General features: G+C 30.7%; 1 protein-coding gene across 1 annotated transcript in view; it reads left to right on the forward strand.

The window, feature by feature from the left end:
• The window catches only part of LOC123654202, a 55044-nt gene that overhangs the window by 2118 nt on the left and 31165 nt on the right, over window positions 1-21761 (forward strand). The window lies entirely within an intron of this gene.

The following is a 21761-nucleotide window of genomic DNA, read 5'->3' on the forward strand; positions in this document are numbered from 1 at the left end:
ATTACATTCTGTTCACGCGTTATCATGGACGTCAATAGAATATTTTTTTATTCGCGGAGAGAAAAAAAGTTTAGTTAGATACATATCTACACGTATCAGGGGTCAAAGCACCTTTTTAGTATGGATCTTACACGCCCTAGATCAATTAATGCAACTTAGGAATATGAATACGAAAGCCCGGATACGTAGCATGCTCGTTCTTTGAAATTGTAAGTACCTACCTACATAAATATCGCAACTAAACTGGACCACAAAAAAAGGGTCGATTAGAAAATCTTAGTAGGAAATCTTAGAAAAGTACTGACTTTGCTCTATGAAATAAAGACTAAATTAAAGAATATTTTAATGTGCTTAAATGAAAAAAAGGCTTTTATTTTCAATAAGTGTAAAATAAATAAAAATTCATAGTATTTTCCAGTATTTTCGTAAATGTAGATTGCTTACAGTTGCGTCGTTTTAGTAAGGTACTTTGTTTCCTCCGCGAGCTCGCAATACTTCCGTTATGCGATTTGCCATATTTTTAACCGACTTCCAAAAAAGGAGGAGGTTCTCAATTCGACTGTATTTTTTTTATGTATGTTACATCAGAACTTTTGACCGCGTGGACCGATTTCGACAATTTTTTTTTTTGATCGAAAGGTGGTGTGTGTCAATTGGTCCCATTTTTTATTTGAGATCTAACAACTACTTTTCGAGTTATATCTAATAATGCGTTTTTACTTGACGCTTTTTTCGTCGACCTACGTTGTATTATACCGCATAACTTTCTACTGGATGTACTGATTTTGACAATTCTTTTTTGTTGGAAAGGGGATATCCCTAGTTTGGTACCATGATAAGGAAACCAGGATCTGATGATGGGTCCCAGAGAAATCGAGGGAAACTCTTGAAAATCCGCAATAACTTTTTACTGGGTGTACCGATTTTGATAATTTTTAATTTAATCGAAAGCTGATGTTTATCATGTAGTCACATATAAATTTTATCGAGATCTGATAACTACTTTTTGAGTAATCTTTGATAACGCGTAGTTACTTGACTATTTTTTCGTCGATCTACGTTGTATTACTCGTCGATGAAATTGAAGTCGGTTTTTTTTCGTTTGCGAGCAAACACAATTATGTACTAGGTGTTTGAGGTGATGCTGCGGAATATTCTGCCATTCCTCTTCAACAAACTGAATAACTAACAGTTATATTTTTTCTCACTTTATAAATGACAAAGGCATTGTTGTTGTTGTTTTTGTTTCGAGAAATATCTTACGCCAAGGTCCTTCGATATTGTTTGTCAAAAGCTACATCAGGTACCTAATTGTGAAAAGAAAAGTGGCACCTTACCTCATTCTTTTAAAAAAGAGACATTGTTGGCTTACTTGAGCTTTACAAGTTGATTTTTTACATCATACGTTTATTTGGGGAATTCTGCTAATAATACTTTTCATTATTAGTCTGTCATTTTGTAATGTATTATGTTACAGACTTAGATAAGAAATGCTTTATTTACAACTAACGTTCAACTAGTAATTTATTACGTAGCGAACAACATACTATATTTTTTAATATTATATTGTGGTAGTCCAAAGCCACAGATTTTTTTAAGTTTTCGCATAAATCCTTGAGGATAACGTATTAAGCAGTAGTAAGGTTTCGAGTGATGCCACGGCTTACATCGGTTGGTTTTAACGTAGTAAAATTAAGAACTACTTTTAATAATAGAATTGTCCTGGAAACATAAAGCTTACATTGTTTTGATATTAATAACTACAATAAAAAAAAATAGTACCTATTTGAATTTTAAGTCGGTATGTGTATAAAAATGTCAATTTTATGGCAGTTATTATTTTTATTTAATTAAGAAAAACAAAATCGTCTTTACCGCGGTTTTGGTCTGATTTGTTTAAGTTGAGCGTTTTAATAATAAATGAAGAGATTTATTCAGTACTGAAGTATAAAAGAACCTATTCAGAAAATATAAAGTGCATAATACGAGAGTCATAATACCTGTCAATGTTTGCCTCAGCCATTTCCTTGTAGCCATAGAATTCATGTTGAAGCCGGTGTGAAAGCATAGAACAATGTACTTTCGCCTCTGTATTTGCATGCAAATGATGTAAAAGGTAGAACTCACGGCTTCATACGATAAGGCTATTGCAAATCAACCTTTTGTGTAATAATTTCTATGTGTTACTATGCAACATGTCTGTAACACTACTATATTATACAAAGAAGTAGCGTTGACGATACTATGTATTGATTAGTTTTTTGAACTACTATTCTTCTGCTAGTTATGTTTTTATAAATTAAAAACCGGCCAAGTGCGTTTCCATGTAACAAGTTTCCATGTAATAAAATATATTTCAAGTGTTCTAAGTAAATAGTCTTAAGGATCTAAACATAAGTAATACAAAAGCCATAAGTACCTTTTGTCTATGGTAAAAAGATAATAATTTGACAGCAAAGGCGCGAGTGTATATATTATAACAAGTAGGTATAACAGTAAAATTCTTTGTCTTTTTAACGGACTTCCAAAAAAGGAGGAGGTTCTCAATTCGACTGTATTTTTTTATGTACTGTATTATGTACTTCAGAACTTTTGACTGGGTGAACCGATTACGACAATTTTTTTTTTAATCGAAAGGTGGTGTGTGTCGTTTGCTCCCATTTAAATTAATTTGAGATGTAAAAAATACTTTTTGAGTTCTATCTAATAATGCGTTTTTATTTAACTATTTTTTCCTCGACCTACGTTGTATTATACCGCATAACTTTTTACTGGATGTACCGACTTTGATGACTTTTAATTTAATCGAAAGCTGATGTTTATCATGTGGTTACATTTAAATTTCGTTGAGATCTGGTAACTACTTTTTGAGTAATCTTTGATAAGGCGTATTTACTTGACTATTTTTTCGTCGACCTACGTTGTATTACTTGTGGATGTAATTGAAGTCGGTTTTTTTCGTTTGCGAGTAAATACAATTATATTTACGTAAACTCAGCATAAAATTCATTCATGTTAGTTATATAAGCATTATTGAGTCGTCACTTAACAATTCGGTCATGTAAGCTCTATTTCAAATAATACCGTCTAGAAAATCGCATAAAAATTATACTTGTTTTAAAAAATTATTACAATATTATTAAACACAAGCATGATTGGATATTCAAAAAAAAAAATCAATCTAGGTACCTATACTTATATCAATCTCTATCCTTCAAATAATATTCAACAATAATAGGTTTCATCACCACTTCAGTCCACTGCTGAACATAGGCCTCCACAAGTTCGCGCCAAAAATAGTGTAAACTCATGTGTGTTGCCCATAGTCATCACGCTGGGCAGGCGCGGGTTGGTGACGTAGGGCTGGCTTTGTCGCACCGAAGACGCTGCTGCCAGTCTTTGACTTGTGTATTTCAAAGCCAGCAGCCTTGCTTTTGAATTTTTCACACGAATTTTGAGGTTATATGAAAAAAGTGTAAATACAAAACTTGTAGATAGTACCTACAACTTTGCCATTGAACTTTTTCCATAGGACTTGTACTTAGCTTAGCCTGAAGCGAGATAAACCGTTTTTTAAACTTACCCCCCGTCCCCCTATCACTTCACGACCTTACATCGAAGAATTTATTTTTTCTTTCATTTTCGTTGTATTCTCTTTCTTTTACAATGGGTTTCATCCTACTATAATTTTTTTGGTTTCAAAAGCTAAAAGCACTGGTCTATAAGTTTATTCTATAGGTATTGTGAAGAACAAAGTAGGTAGGTACGAATGTACAAGCATTAGTATAGGTAAGTACCTCCTTGTTTGGTACTATATCTTTATAATATACTTTATTGTACTACAGTAACTTAATATTTTTTCTTGTATAATAATATAATAATAATGTAATAATAATAATAAGTAAGTATACATCTCCCAGTTATAAGCCAGCTATGTTCCACTTTCTGAAGGTTAAGCAAAACATGCAGTTTTTATTGTATTTTTTACTTCAACACGCAAATTAATATAACACAACAAAGATTCACAGAAAAAAATAATTAACCGAATCAATTACAATTTGCCTAAAAACGTATATATATACAGTATTAGTAAAATTAATATGAGTAAAGAAAATAACTAGAAGTCCATATCATTTAAATTTAATTAAGTTCCATATTCTGTAGTGTTATTTCCAATACATTAGATGGAATTATTTTATGAGCAGAAAGGTGCGCGCGCGCTTCAGCCTGTAATATCCCACTACTGGGTATAGACCTTTTTCCCCGTGTAGGAGAAAGATCCCAGCTTAATCCACCACGCTGCTCCAATGCAGGTTGGCGGATATATTCCCTACTATGAGTAAAGATCGCTATCAGGTGTACATGATAACAACCGGGACAGACGGCTTAACGTGGTCTCCGAGGTACGGTGAGGAGACCCACAAAGACTGCACAAATACCCAGACCACGGTAAACGTATATATGACCATACAAATGATTGTCATGTGCGGGGATCGAATCCGCAACCGCCAGCGCAACAGCCACAAGCAAGTGCTGTGCCTGTGACCGTTGCACCAACGCGTCTTAAGCAGAAAGGTGTGAGACTAGTTAAACGCCCACATCACAGATTACTAAATAGTTACTACGTAACACATCACTCGTAAAATTGATTACAATCATTGCAGTAAAAAAAAGACATGATTGCATGGTATTTAAAAACACATTTTTAAGAAATGTTTACAATATTTTACCAATTTGAACCTTGCCATCAAATAGAAGATCTGCTGTGTGTCTACCGTACTTTATTTAATAAACACATAAAAATTTTTGGTTGAGCCAGGTGACAATTAAAAAAAAAACAAGCTCATAGTTGAGTTCACTCTGTCTAAGCAGCCAGCTGTATCTTGGCAGCTGCTTCAACTCTTTGTCTACGAAAAATAAAAAAATATACGAACGATTATAGATTACATACCTTATAGAAAAGGTTCCTTCGCCTTTGGGATTTTATTTTTTTAATCTTGCTCCGTCAGCGGCCATTATGACCGGTGCGTTTGATTCGAAACAATGTTCGATGAAAAAAGAAATAAGTTCTCTTGCTCCGTGGCATTTTAATTGCTTTGAATCACAGGCTGATGTTATGCTTATCATTTTCGTTATTTTAAACTCATTTTTATGAAAATGAAAAATATAATTATTTGTATTGATAAAAAGTACTTTATATGGGATATTGTTTACAACATATTTTCTTTTACTCATCTATGGGAAATTACACATTTATGTGGAAATAGAGAATTTGGCCATTCACATCACGTGACTGCAATTAAAAAATTAAAAAATCAATATCTTCTTGCCTCTATTACATTCTGAAAAATATTAAATAACTTATTTCCTCACATAAATGTTACATAAAATTTTATCGATTCGGAACTAATTATATTACGACAATATTTTGAACGATCGCGTAAATATAAAAATTTATTAAAAACTAGTTTAATGTAATAATTTATTTAAAACTAGAAGTAATGTAGGAAGTTACGTAATATTTAATAAGTAGACGATAGTTTGAACGCGGTCACGTTACGGTGCTTAAATTCACGATGAATATAAATCGAGTGAAAATGTTTCATTGGGGATTATTTTTAAACATAGATTAACGAATTTGCATTAAATACATCACTACAATACATGAATGCGTGCTTAGAGTTATTATAGTCCAGTTTAATGCATTCCAGATATAATTTTCTTGCTATGACTACCTTTTTTCCTTGCCAAAAAAGTTATGCAGTTGAATGGTTTAGGAGGACCAAGAGCAAGAGTTCTTCTTTTCTCTTTTCTTCTTCTTCTGAGTTCTTCTTTTCTTAAAGTGCGTTATAAAATTTAAATAAAACAAAAATAAGTTGGTTATCTTAACTCGTGAATAACCACGTCCTACTTTTAATGGTAGTTTGAAAAATGGCACGAGCAAGTTAGAACCGTGATACATATACAAAAACATGCTTTAAAATAAATTTATATTCCTTGAAAAGTAATTATAAAGCACGGTGTATCTGTTTAATTAACAGAGATTATAAGCAATTAGGTAGTTTTTCCGAGCGCATCGCTAAAGTGACCTACATAGAAAATTATACAACTTATATATAGATAATGACCGTAATCGTTACAAATATAGCGAGAGCTTAATTACCAGAAAAGAAATTGACTTAGTTTCATTTCTTATCATGAATGTCGTAGTTACCAGTATACTAAAGATTTTTACATAATTAAGCAGACTTAAAATTTTTGTAATATATTTTAATTTGTCGAACTTCAAAATCGAAAACTGCATCGAATCTGCAACTGAGGGTACTTACGACCGGATGCAGCGGCAAAATTATGTGCGTGAATCATGTATTTAAATAGTCATGAAGTGACTGTGGTACGCTGGTGTTACCTAGTAGGTACCTGCTTAGTACGTACCTTTGCTGAGAAAAGACTTAAAAAGGACAATCAATTGTTATATATAACTCAAAATTCTAGATGGGATACACCGATCCCTATAGATCGGTCACAATTTGAAGGCTATGTATACGCTTAGGCTACCTAATGCCAGCGTCGTAGGTAACACTCAACTAATATATGTACATATTAGGTATTTTTATTAGGTAAATACATATATAAATACTGCACTTTATAATCACTTCAGCCTATCGCAGTTCACTGCTGGACATGGGCCTCCACAAGTTCGCGTCGAAAATGGCGTGAACTCATGTGTGTTGTCCATAGTCACCACACTGGGCAGGCGTGTTGGTGACCGCAGGGCTGGCGTTGTCGCACCGAAGACGCTGCTGCCCGCACTATTTAATATACGCATATAAATATTTTTTATTTTAATGGTTGTTACGAGGTATATTACGTTTAGGTGATTTATAGTTTTAGACTAATGATTATCTCGCCAATTGACAAGATACAACTCACTGACATGATCGTTATCGTTACAAATAATTGATTTTATTTTCTATTAATTGCGGTTTAATAGTTACTTATTTCATTTTACTGCGGCACAATACTATACCGGACAACTTTGAAACGTGATATTTTTTTTTATAAAAATTGATATTATAAATCATCTTAACTTTGTTATAACAGCTTGTTTATTAGTGTAAAATCCTAACCCATTATAAACTACAAACGCAAATTTTTTTTTTTCTTTTATTTTATGGTTACTACGTAGGTATGTGACACTTATCAAAGAAATTTACAGTGTGTCTAAATTTAAGTAGTACCTAGTCTTTAACATTTATGTCCGATCTCTAATAACAATATTAATGTTATAATAATACGACTATCAAATAGCGTAATAAAAATAAAAACACAATTATATTTTATGCCTAAGTATATCAGCTCTTTCTATGACGTACCTTTATTAAGAATGTGGCAGATAAGCAAATTTTTAATTTCAGTTTTTCTCTTATTCCTTTCGAAAAATATGTAAGATATAATAATACACAGTTACACTTTGATAGGTATATGAATACCCATTAATAGAGACATATCTTAAAAATATAAACAGGTTTAAAAATTTAACTATATTATGCATAATAAAATCTACAAAAAATATACAATATAAAATTACACTGATACGACTAAAACATAAAAACTCGTTAATTTCATTAAGTGATACAGGAACAACTTATTATTTTTTACCTCCAATACCAGATCCAAAAATACCGATTTTCATTCTCACGGCGATCTGTTTCCCGCAACACGAAAATAAATCAACGATCCTATTGCATAATAAAAAAGCATGCGGGCTGTCCGACCGTTCACCGTTATCTTAATACCCGGCATACATATTACGTAGTACAAATTATGTGCGCCCTATGCGGTATCACAGTCATAGATGTACGAAACATGAGAGGTACGGTACTAATATAGAGTACTAACTTCGTTGATAGTTGATAATATACTTGTAAAAAAGTTTTTATTTAAAAGTTTTTTTTTTTTTTTAATTTAAACAAGTTTTTGTTTGTTGTTTAGTTTTTGTTTATATGGGAGAAATTGCTTTAGAAATAAGACTGCCTATTGTTCATATTAAAATTAATAAGCACATTTATAAACTTTTCTTTTATGTATCTTCTTACACCTTTCTCTTTCTGTTTATTTTCTCTACCTAAGGTATCTGGGAGAGAATGCTTTAGCAATAAGGTTTTATCTAGTTGTTCATTTATTTTATTGATTAAATATTTTTACGCTGTGCTTCTACAATTTTTGGTTTTCTATAATGAGTTCTTAATGTTGTAGTTGTTATATGACAGATCTATCAATCTGGATATAGTCCTTTTGTAGTGAAGGAGATTTCTTGAAGCTTAATGCGTTGCGTTGGTAAACTATGGATTAGCGGATATATCTTTTAAAATTTTCGTCAACAGGTTTAATAACGATGTTTTCCTCCACCACAGAGCATGAGACTCGAAAACTCGGCAGACACAGCTCGGAATATAAGATTATCTTATGAGCAGTGTTTATAATATAGAATAAAAATTTTATTTTTAAACTGAACATTTGACGCAGTTGGCAGTGTCTCTGTTTTTCACTCCAGGGTCGAGATCAATTTTTGTTCCGATTTTATAAGATCTCAGATCAGAAGAATGGATCAGAAGGAGATATCCGATTTAATTATATTTCTATATGTATTATACGTTTAACATATATCACTGAGTTGTTATCTAAATCATAGGCAATAAGTTGCCTTACTTTGTAAAGAACCAAGAAACAAAAAAAACTGCAGGTAATCTAGAAAAATATAAACTATAGACTTAGGTTTAGGTTAGGTAAGTTATTTTATTAAATTATATCAAACACGAGAGAAAACATTTTCTTGTCTCATGCTTGTTTTACATTTCACCACCGAATACTTTAGAAATTCTATAAAAATTCTAAAGTATAATTAATGTTCATACATGAATAGATTACTTTTAGATTAAAAAAGAAACTTAAAAGAAGAATATAGAAAACCGGTTCCTCTGACGTTGAAAAATCACTCGCTAATGTTTATCCTAAAGTTTTCTAATTTATCACACATTTAAATATAAGTATTATAACTCAGCATTAATTTTTAAAACTTACTCTTTATCTTTTAAATTATTACTACAGTTTCGAATCATTAATCAATTTTAAAACCAACACACATAAACAAATAAAATATTAAATGTTCGCAAACGCAAACAAAATCGACTACAATTTATATTGACAAGTTATGCAACGGAGTAAAAAAATAATCAAATTATTTATGCATTTTCATATTTTTGTCGTCAGATCTCGCTCAAATTTAAATGGGAGTAATGGGACCACATGACAAGCACCATATTTCGATTTAAAAAACAATTAGTAGAAAAATATCTTAACATACATTAAAAAAAGCAGTCGAATTCTCCTTTTTTTTGAAGTCTGTTAAACCCGGACGGCACCAACCGTATACGACATTACGTATTGTATCACTAGTCTGCAATGCTCATTGATTGGGTGCAGTGACTTCAGACCATACAAATGCTAATAAACTAGGTATGTATATTAATTAACAAATTAACGCAGCATAAATCAGACGTTAATTTTACTTAAGCTGGCTACTTTTGTATGCGATTTAAAAAATATATCCTAACAAACAATCTTTAGTTATAAATGCGTATAATCTAATACGACACAAGAATAAAAATATTATAAAACTAAAACAGTGATATAATAAGTGCACTAATTAGTAGGTACTATTGTACTGATAAGTGACGTAGGTACATAATTACGTAATGTATTCACAACCATACAGTGAAACAGCGTGTTGAATTAACCTCTAACTCTTTTTTTAGTAATAGTACATAGGTATACAAATTAAAGAATTAAATATTGTAATTAAAAAGCAAAATTTCAAGTTCTAAAATTGTAACTCAAAGTCTAAGTAAAAGGTCAACTAAAAGAGTTTCATTAAGTCGCGTGAAATAATCTTTTATCTTTATGTTAATCTTTAATCTTTTTTGCATTTACTCAATTTAGAATCAACCAAAACCTTCTATCTTAGAGTAATATTCAAAGAATAAACCTAGATAGCAGCAGTTGTAATGTAAATTTCAATGCTACTAATTTTTAATGACATTTAAGTACATGTTCTACAATAACAAAAAGTATTTTTCCGTAATTAAAATTATCAATCGTATCGTAAAAGTTTAGCTCATCAGCGTGTCGTACTCGGATACAGCCAGACAAACCAGTTCACAAACACGTGCGTTCCGATCGTGACTTTCACGTTATTGCATTTGTATGAGCTGCGGTATATTTTGTTACTGTTCTTTAACTTATGATCATTTATAACTCGCCTCCCTAAACCCCACACATACACAGATAATTGAAGTTTCTTTTTACAATAAATAGTGCTCACCTTTTCAACTATTTTTCTAGTGACAATTACTGTTTAATTTTTTTTTTTCATATTTTACCATGAAAAAGTATTTATATTATTACGTTAGAGCCTCTTTGCGCGATATTAACATATAATATTTTAACTAAAAAATATATATTAACTTGAACGAAACATTAAAAACACTTATAAATATGAAGTATTATTATACTATGTATTCATAAGAATGTATTGATAAAGAAATTTACTTTTATTTGAATCAGGTCACATACACTTGCGGTATTCGATACGTCTAGATTGCGAGGGGCATACCGTTTCAGTCAAATGGGTTAAATTGCTTAATGCCGGGGTCCCGGGGTTCACGCGTTATCTAATGAACCGAGCCATTCGCATAATGGCTTAATTGAGGAAAACTATGACGAAATGCAATAATAAAATAATATTCATAATGCACTTTTAATATATTTTTGCTCACATCGCTCATAAAATTTTATGAAACAAATTGTTAATTGGTTTTGGGTTTCGAAATATGTTAATGCGTTGTTAAATATGTATCATTATACCTCATATCTGTGGTATAAAACCGCAAATTACGGTAAACGTAAACTGGCAGCCATTATTCCGAAACTTTCTTCAACCTTGGACCTCTGGAGGGACTTAAAACTCCCGTTCTTGTTCATTGATCGTTAATTTCGTAATGATTAGATACGCGCACCTGTCTAATAGTACTGTGGGGAAATGTTGAATGAACCCAACATCAACCAGTCTCTATTGAATTATTTAAAGAACAGGTGGGGCTTCTAAAAAAAATTCCATTGTGTGTTCTTTACTTAAATTGTTCTTACAGATTGATTTTAAATCAGTGCGTCTCATCGCCGATGCTATTAGGGCTGACAAGTTAAAAACCAAGGTAATTATCTATATCTATATTTCTACACTAATATTATAAAGAGGAAAGATTTGTGTTTGTTCGTTTGAATGGATAAAACGAAAAACTACAGGACTCATTTTAAAAATACCTTCTTTCCTTTCGTTATTATTGAGTGACAAAGGCTATATTTTAATGGGACAAAACGGAACACCCAAAACCGTGTAATCCATAAGAGCAAGTCTTGTATATAATTGTACTTCCGACACTATGTATTTAATTTTCACGTTATGTAAAGGTATTAATCAAACAATTTGTATGAATAGCGCTCCCGGTTGATCCGATTATAAATGTCGTACAATCTAACACTTTGTAATAAGGTCTGTTTTGATATGCAAATTGACATTGTCTTGATAACGGTTCATTTCGAAACCGTGACATGACGAGTGCCATTTACACTGTAGCATAATATGCATTGCTTCACATATCACCTCTTGACAACACGGATTAAGAAAATGCTAGTAAAACAGTATAAAGTTAAAGGTACTTAAGTATTTAAGTAAAAGGTACTTAACGAGACATTTTTCAAACGAGAATCTTCGATTACTCACTGGGAAGACTCCACCATAATATATTTATTATATAATATTTAGAAATACTAAAAAAAAATTAATTATTTTACTGTATAAAATTCATAGAGACGTTTACTCATGAAAGGAAATTTTATCTACAAACAAGGAAACTTAGGTATTAATTCCACAACCTTGCCTATATACCTGGCTAACTTGAGTTCTTGTAGGTATACATAATAGCTTAAAATAAAAGGCGAAAATTACTATAGCTAATTTTAATAAAATTTACAGTTTTTGATAGCTCACAGCATAAGTAGGAATATGATATTAAGACATTTATGTTAAAAAATCACCGAAAATACGTAAAATTCAGGAGTATCATAATAATATTATTTATTGACACTACTTTTGGTAGGTATTTAACTATTTATCAAAGGAAATGTTCTTAAATATGACCTTCACTTAAACCAAATACTTTAAATGTTTACAATTGGTAACCACTACCATAAATGTTGATTGCCTCAAAACCTTAAAAGCAAAACAATATTTAAATTTGATGTTACGTCGAAGTAAACCATACGCCACAAATATGAACACAAACCGAATTCACTCTGTCGCAACATATCATGTTTATTTCTGTGGCGACTCGTCGCCGTTTCTTTGTTTTGAATCATTACTCATTACACAGAGCAGCTCAGTGCCGATTTGGGCGAAAAATAAAACCAAATACGTTTGGCGCCAATCACACAAAATGTACTAAGGGAAATATTCGAAGGAGCTAATTTAGTATCAGCGTATCCGTATCATTTCAATTGTTTTCTTTCGAATTCACTTATACGATAAGTTATTTCAGTTACTTTTAGCTTAGGAGTTTGTCACCAAGATTATATGCGTTAATAATTTGCGTTTATTTTTCGTATTTTTATCTATAAACCAATGACTGTTTAGTTTTGAGTTGGTTTTTTGTTTGAAAATTAAAATTTATTACATAACCGGCCACGATTAGATTTACTTTATTTCTTTTTATTGTAGCATGGTGTGTTACATCCTATAATATTCTTTTACTTAGATGTGATTATGTATGCGTTATACAAACCATAACGGGACTTAAATTTGTTTATTAGAATTTTTAGACAATTTGCCCTAATAATTGTGTTTGCTCGCAATCGAAACAATCCGACTTCAATTACATCGACAAGTAATACAACGATTACTCAAAAAGTAGTGAACAAATCTCATTCAAATTTAATTGTGAGTACATGACAAGCATCAGCTTTCGAATAGAACAAGAATCAACAAAATCAGTCTACTCAGTGAAAATTTATACGGTAAAATACAACGTAGGTCGACGAAAAAATAGTCAATATTAGATGAAACGCACCACCTTTCAATTAAATTTTTTAATCTAAATCGGTCCGACCAGTTAAAAGTTCTGATGTAACATACATAAAAAAGTACAATCGAAATAAGAAACTTCTACTTTTCTGGAAATCTAATAAAGTCAAAGATTTTTGTTCTCGGTTACTTATTTGAGAAAAAATTCGAGAAACATCGCTTTTGCCGTGTTTATCTGAACATTATCTATCGGTAGGGCGTCATTGTCGCGATATGGGATCGAGTGATCTGATAATAATCATCTGTTCGCATAAAATATCAAGTGAAATTTAATAAAACGACACTTGAATAAAACATAATCATTCGTTAAGAAGTGTCAGACTGTTGATGACTAAACTGTGATTAATCATAAGGTATTGCCGTAAAAATACTTTTCATCAAATTACGTATAATAAACCATAGCAAAAAAAAAAAAACTGACTACGTCACCTAGGCTGACGTCGTTATCTTAAATATGATGTCAATTAGTTTACAAATTAATGTACCTAAGTATTAGTTGATGAAGTACTCGTATTAGTAAAATAATCTTATAACCAATATATCGTGATATAACTCTGAAATATAGTCATGTATCTATATTACCTTCTTAATTATTTAGTAAGAAAATTTCGTTATTCCTTTGTAAAAAAAAGTGGAAAAAATTAAAGTAAGGTATAATACTCGTGTAAAACGCTCGTTTAAACTTAGTCCGTATCCGATAGTTAGAAGTGTGACTCATTTGACAAAAGCTAAAAGTAGCCATTGTAAAGTTGTAGTCCAGGAACCTGCTCCGGTTTGTGATTTAACAAGACCAAGGAGTTTATAATATCATATTTAATCTATTTAAATAGCGAAAAAGTAGAAATTTAATTGATGTTTAAATACTAGTTAGATATTGTCCACGCTAGTCTAAAATGAAATAAATTTTCCTATTTGTATAAATGTACGAAAGGAAATATTATCAATGAATCAATAAAAAAAAAAATTATACAAGTGGGTATCAAAATACTTTTGAGCCGTATTTTATAATCGTTTATTATTCGTTTAATATATTATAATACTTTAATCAAATAATACAGGAAGTTATGGGAAAGAGACCACCGATTCGAAATGTAGATTCAAGAATTGAAAGATTTGGCAAGAAATTTAACAATTTTATTTTAGAGATACAGTTATACTTTAGTTTAAAACAGGACTAAATGTGTTTGATTTCTTTGTATTCATTAATAAAGTATCTTATTACTTGTACATAGTTTTCAAAATAAAACGAAAAAGCTACGCGGAATATCCTATTACACGCCGAGTATCCAGTAACGACTTGTCAAAATCACGGTCATTAACGCAAGGTTGGTCAAGTTTGACTACGGTTACCTAACATTGAGCATGTTTCAGTTGAATTTTCTGCCAAGTCATAGTAACGAGGTCATTTATTCGTTTTAACGAATATTTTACTTCTATGGATTCAAACACTATTTCTTATTAAACTACTTATTAAATTTTACTTTAAATTCTGTCTGTGGCTTAAAACGAACGTCTTAAAAAAAGGAAAATACATGTGATTTTTAACAATTTCAAGTATTATGCTTGACGTTATCAATATTACTATCTGACTCCGCAAACGTTGTTTTGCCATTTAGGTATGAAAAATAGATGTTGGCCGATTCTCAGACCTACCCGATATGCACACAAAAATTTCATAAAAATCGGTCCAGCCGTTTCGAGATGAGAATTTTATATATAAGATATAGGTATAGTTAGTTATATGTTAGGAAAATTAAAATGTATTGCGAAAAAAATGTTAAGTATTTGTGTCACAAAATTAATAAAATTGCATTTACTTACTGTAGTTGGCAACTATAATAAAAATTCTTATTGAATTGAGAACACAGTAAAATATATTAAATAATTAGAGTGAAACGAAATGTTAAATTAATTATCTTACTCAATGTTTTTGTTCTTCGAAATACTTTAATACAAGAACACTAACGATCATTCGATGCACTTGTTGCAAACCTACTTTAAAATCTGAATCACTGCTTTTATTTGAATTACTTACAAGTTAAGGTATGAGTGTTGTACTTTCTTTTCTTTAATTTTGCAACTACATATCGTGTACCAGAATTTCAAAGGTATATATGTTAAAGGTATACAATATTGAAAGATGTACTATCTTATGTTATAGACACCATATATTAGAGATAGCATATAGTTTTGTCAGAATAACCTGAATACACCAGAAAGAAATAACCGCTGGACGTTTTTTATTTAATAAACTTATCGGTACCTATAACTTGTGTTAACAAATCACGCTATAAAATGAATGATATTTTGTATTTATTTATATTTTTATTGTGTTTTAATAGAGCGTTATGTTTTATTAGTCTAAAGAATAAACTATGCAAAAACCTTCGAGACGTTTTTATTTCAATCGTCAATGAATGTGTCGCGTAACTAATTATTTACCGATGTCAAAAGGTAGTCGTTCTTAATATATTATCTTTGTATTCAATGGTTGATTCTGACACGTGATGTAAAAAAAAGACATAAGATAAATTGAATTGAATATATCACTAAAATAATAAAAAACGACGCATGTTCAGCATTCAATTATTATTACTGCACGGAATAATTTGCCATGTCTATTCATTATACATGTTTATTTTGTTTTATACACGTTTATTTTGTTTTGTTGTGTAATAATAATAAATTTTGAATAACATTTGATATGGACGTTTCAAGAGAAATATTAATAGTTAAAATGTAACTTTAATTTTTCCTCAATGATATTACAGTCAAATCAACTAAGACTGATTAAGCTAAGCCCGCACTTTGGTCGCGCAGAATTTCCAATAAATCCCATCTATTCATTTTTGTAACTGGTAGAGAATAGGCATTATGATACATATTTAAGCCATTTTTAACAAAAACCACAATAATGTTTTGTTAAATGAAGTAATACAAAACACTTATTTTAATTCGCACTAACTATAAATATTTATTGTGATACGTTTCCAGACATTTGAAAAAGGAACTTTTTAAACACATATTTAATCAGCAACAACATTTACCCAAATTAAGAATGAACGGAAGTGCCGAGGACGAAGCAGTACTTTGAAGTGTAGTTATAACACTGTCAATATTAAAGCATATTAAATTCGTATTGTGTAGTTAGCCGCTATCTAAAGAGTCTGCCTTGTATGGAGTGTTTGCGATATTGTCGAGTCAGTCGCGTGGGGAATCAACAATAAGTTTATCCTTAAATGTGTTTCGAATGAATGATTAATAACTAGATTATGCTTTTGGAGCTAAACGTCATATGCTAAGTGTGCAATCACGATTTAATTTAGTTAACATAACCATCAAACTGCTGCTTTGAAATTCACTGGCCGCAGACGGGCAGCAGCGTCTTCGGTGCGATAAAGCCAGCCTTGCGGTCACCAACCCGCCTGCCCAGCGTGGTGACTATGGGCAAAACACATGGGTTCACGCCATTTTTGGCGCGAACTTGTGGAGGCTTATGTCCAGCAGTGGACTGTATTAGGCTGAAGTGACTAAGAGAGTGAGTAAGTGTGTACAAAATGGCCAGGGATGTCTCGCTCATACTAACCTTTACTGTTACGATCCCGTCATGCATGAACCAGATGTTCTCAAGATTTATTCATAAACAACATTTCTAACGAATAAGGATTGCGTTTAAACAAACACACAAACATATCAATATAGTCTAAAATCTAACTAATAATTATTATGATGATCTCATGATTTTACGTATCAAAACCTAATTATGTAATCTACTATCAAATTAATTGATCGCTGCTAAAATTCTGTAATTATTGTTAAAATTCAAGAAATCGCTTTCATTAATTCTGATCTTATTTCGTTAAAGCAATTTCAAAATATGGATCTCAATCTTGATAATTAAGGAAGTACCTATGGAGTGTGTCACCAGTTCACCACTGACTCATAACTTACTAATCGACCATTCTTTATTTGCTCAAAATGGCTATAATCAAATGAAAATATTATAATAAATAGATAAAGACAAAATGATAATAGTCGAGAAGTTTCATTTTAAAAGGTAATTTTATGATTAATATAAGTTTTCTAGTATTTAATGGATTTTAGATGTTAGTAGCTTTTGAAACACTCAAAATATTTTTAATTGCTGATATCACTATGTTAATATTATTTGTAACACATTTATAAATTTTTTTTTTCCAAATGGTTGTTGCCTTCAAAAAAATATCACCGTCTGTGACGAAATTGAAGGGACAATAGGCCCGAGAACATAATAAGTGTATCAGACAACAGGAATTTCATGTATAAAAAACGTCTGGTCAGCTTACTCATAAAAGATTTTGTGAACCACTACTTTATGCATGTCTTTTTAGTATTTTTTAAGCATTTATTGCGATTAAACGCAACTTTGTATGTACGTTAGTATTATTGTATAAATATTTGTGTACTGATGTAATATGTAAACCAATATATATTCAAACTGAAATAGGGTTGTTGAATAGCCTTATTGACAATGGTCAAGATTATCTAGACATAAATATGACGTCCCTGTGATCGTTAGTATTGAAAACGAACGTTAATATTGTCCGAAATAAATAAACGCCTCACAAATAAATAAAATAAATCTTAGGGTTTAAATTATATTATCAAAATTAAACGGCAAATATTAGATCCAGAATTATAAATACGAAAAACCAAATAAGTAATCAATCAAGAGAGATTTAAAATGTCTGTATGGGATTTTTATATACATTTATTCCGTTTCATTTCTCAAAGTCCCTTTAAGCGTAGGTAGTTTAATATTAACATTCTGACTGTCAACCTACGAGTTGCTTCAAATAGAGGAAGTGCAGGTCTTAAACATTCTATAGAGGTTGTAAACTCGACCGCACCGATCAATCTCCTTCGTGACTTCTCAATTCTACTTGACATTAGCGAAATCACTCCTTTGGTACTGTTGTAAACTATTAATCTGAATGAAGGAATGAATTGAGAGAGAGCAGCATATTTGATATACTGCAGGTGACTTTCAATACACAGATATTGAAATTAATATATACCATCTGTGTTTGTTCGCTTTAAACACAAAGTTGACATACGAAGAGAATGAGTTTCTACTAATGTCTTGTAAGATTTCCCAGTAATTAGGTAATAATATAGAGGATTTTTGCACTATATTCATAATATCCTTTGTCAATAAATTCTTCACCAATGCGTCGTTTGGCTGGTTTCCTTTACAGATTGTTGATACTTCTCATAACAGTGACTAACGTTATGATATGATGAATTATGATAGATATCTTATCAGACATTATAGATAAAAGCGCATTGAGTTACACCATTATAGTTTTCATGGATTGTCAGAAAATTTCCTTTAATAGATATTGATTAAATATTGATCGTGATAAGCATTTTATATTATTTATTTACAGATTAAGAAGTTTGATATACTATTATATTTCAAAGTTTAAGTGAACTGTAAACACATTTGCTTTGTGCCAGTAAGATTAGCTTAAGGCGAGTGAATGCCGTTACCAACTTACTAAGCCAATGTTAGTTATATCTTCAGATCAATTTTGAAAACATCTGATGAATGATTATAATGTATAATGTCTCAGACTATTGGAGCTATTTTAAAATTCTTTTACCAGGATAATGCTACGTTATCACTATCAAGTAAAAGAATTAGGCTATAATTTTAACGGGAGAAAATGGAATAGTCAGAATAGTACAATACATATTGATAATGTAAGAACTAATTATGGTAAAAAAACAATTCTGTTTGAAGGAGTACAGCTGTTTAATAAACTACCAGATGTAATAAAACTATGTGATAATATGAACATATTTAAAACCAAACTAAAAAATCATATTATATCCTCACTATAGTAAATAAGAAAGCCCTCCAACGGCCCAGATGTTAAAACTGTATTCTTGCAAATGTATAAAAATGTCATTGTATCTCATTTTAAGTGAATGTTAAATTCTTATGAGAAATAAAGTTCTTTAAACCTAAACCTATAGTGTAACTCGTGCGAAGTGGCGAGCAGAGCACAAGTTGATGTTGTATCCGCCACTAATTGTTTTCGTAGAGTTGTTATAGCCCTTTATGTTCAGTTCCGCGAACTTTTATTGTTGTGGTTTGAAGTGGGAAGCAATTGATCTGGTTAACATGGAGATACTATTATAAACTAATGGGAACAAATAATGGAAACTACACTTAGGTATGTCTGGTTTCGCCTTTCCTTTTGCAAGGTTTCAAGGAAGTCATGAACCTAAGCCATTTAAAATTTATCTTGAATATGTTATTGTCATTTAACAAAAGAACATACATGCATGTGTCAGCTAAAAATATTTATGACTTTACATTTATCAAAATATATGTACTCAGTTAAAAAAAATACATTTTTTGTTATCCATATATAGTCTAATTATCCTTTATCGGACACGTAAAAAGAATTCGTAATAAACTTACATTTTTATGCGCACATTAAATTTAATTAACTTGATGCCAGAATTACTTTATTTCTTATATATTTAAATAAACATATTCAATATTGTATTTGTGTCATTACTGCATTGGTATCATATACATATGTAAGTATATATCTACTCACATAAAACGAATCAAAACTTGTTTAATAAATAAATTAATTAATTAACAGGATAAAAAAACTTAAGGACAGTATCTTTAACCAACTTCAAAAAAGGAGGAGGTTCTCAACTGTATTTTTTTAATGTATGTTACCTGAGAACTCTTGATTTATTGGACCGATTTTGGCGATTCTTTTTTAATCGATAGCTGGTGTTTGTTGCATATTCTCATTTAAATTTCATCGAGATCTAAAGTGTACTTTTTGAGTAATCTTTGATAAGGCTTATTTACTTGACTATTTCTTCGTCTGCCTACGTTATATGTATTACTTGTCGATGTAATTGAAGTTCGTTTTACTTTTGGCTTGCGAGCAAACACAATTATTCTACTTCTACTTCAGATACAGCTACATACTTTTTTATTTATTTTTTAGACTATTTATTCTACTTATTGGTCATCAACGGGACCCTATTATTAAGACTCCGCCGCTCGTTCAGCGGACCCCCTAAAAGATAATCGAGATTTTTGACAATCTACAGAGATGTGTATAATCTGTGGTATAAAATTATAAATAATTTATTGACGACCTGTTAAAAAAATATAAGAACATAAACATTACTCTTAATAGAGGTAAAATAAATTACAAAAAAGAGTGTATGTACGTATAGAACACGTTGAGATTATTTCATTTTAAATAAAAATATAAAACCAACAGTACACCTCTTAGGAAAAAGTAACAACATGAGCAATTATAAACTAAACTAAGAGCTCTTAATAAACTAAATAAACAACAAAAAAATTATAGGTATAAGACGTTTTAAGTGTAAAATATAAATCGAAAAGTGCAATTTAAAAAGATTGTAGAATTGATAAACAACAGCAACAAAGGATACAATTTATCTGACACACAATTCAAAAATATTAGACGTACAAAGTGAAACAATTATCTTATCGTTGGAATTACTCAGACATAGTTATCGTCTCATGCTCGACTGACCATGTTTGGTGACCGGTAATACCTTAAGATACTCTGCTCGTGAAGTAGTTATGTTATAATACATCTTACCTGGGTGTAGGCGCCACGAAGCCTTTGTTAAGGAATGGTCTAAGCATCTCGTAAGAAATATATTCAAACTTTTTTGAGTTGAACACGTACATCTAGAAGTTATTGCTTTATGGTTCATATTGTATTTTTTTAAGTCTCTTGTGACTTATTAACGTTAAACGGAAAAAAAAATTGATTCGTTAATTTACCGTTGAGCTATTTTCATTTCGGTTTCGATGAGAAATAACACTTACTTCTTTTAGTAGCTAAGCTTATTTTTCGTGTCTGTACATAATTATATTTTAGTTACCTTATCTATCTATGTGCAAAATCGATAGAGATAGTCTCTGTATAAAGTACCTAGTATAGAGTAGTACTAATATTATATCAATCAATCCTTAACAAAATAGTTGTTAACAAATGATAAAAATTGTGATTATTTCGTCGAATATAGCGTAAACAAAATTCATTACTTGAAGTATAAAGGAACGCAATCAAATTTTAGTCACTTTCAAATATTTTACCTTGAAAAAAAAAGTCAAAAATTTATCGTGCCCCGCGGTTTCACCCGCGCTAATTTTAGAAATAAACTTAAGTACTAAAATATTATATAGCTTCTTCGGTAAACATACGAACAAAGGGAATTTTTCTATTCGAACTTGTAGTTTCTGTGATAAGCGCGTTTGAACACACAAACAAATAAACTTTTCAGCTTTATAATATTAGTATAGATAAATATATTAACATTTAATAAATTATTTATGGCTAAAATGAAGCTACCATCCATTTTTGAAATTACAGAATCTCTTGAAAATAGTCGACAAAACTCAGCAAAAGCCATTTAACCATGTCTTGCATGAAATACAGCGCTACTAACACATTTTTATCGTTAATATAAATCTTAAACTGAATAATATAAAGGCTTT

The sequence above is a fragment of the Melitaea cinxia genome, chromosome 6, assembly GCF_905220565.1.
Source record: "Melitaea cinxia chromosome 6, ilMelCinx1.1, whole genome shotgun sequence".
Taxonomy (NCBI): Eukaryota; Metazoa; Arthropoda; class Insecta; order Lepidoptera; family Nymphalidae; genus Melitaea; species Melitaea cinxia.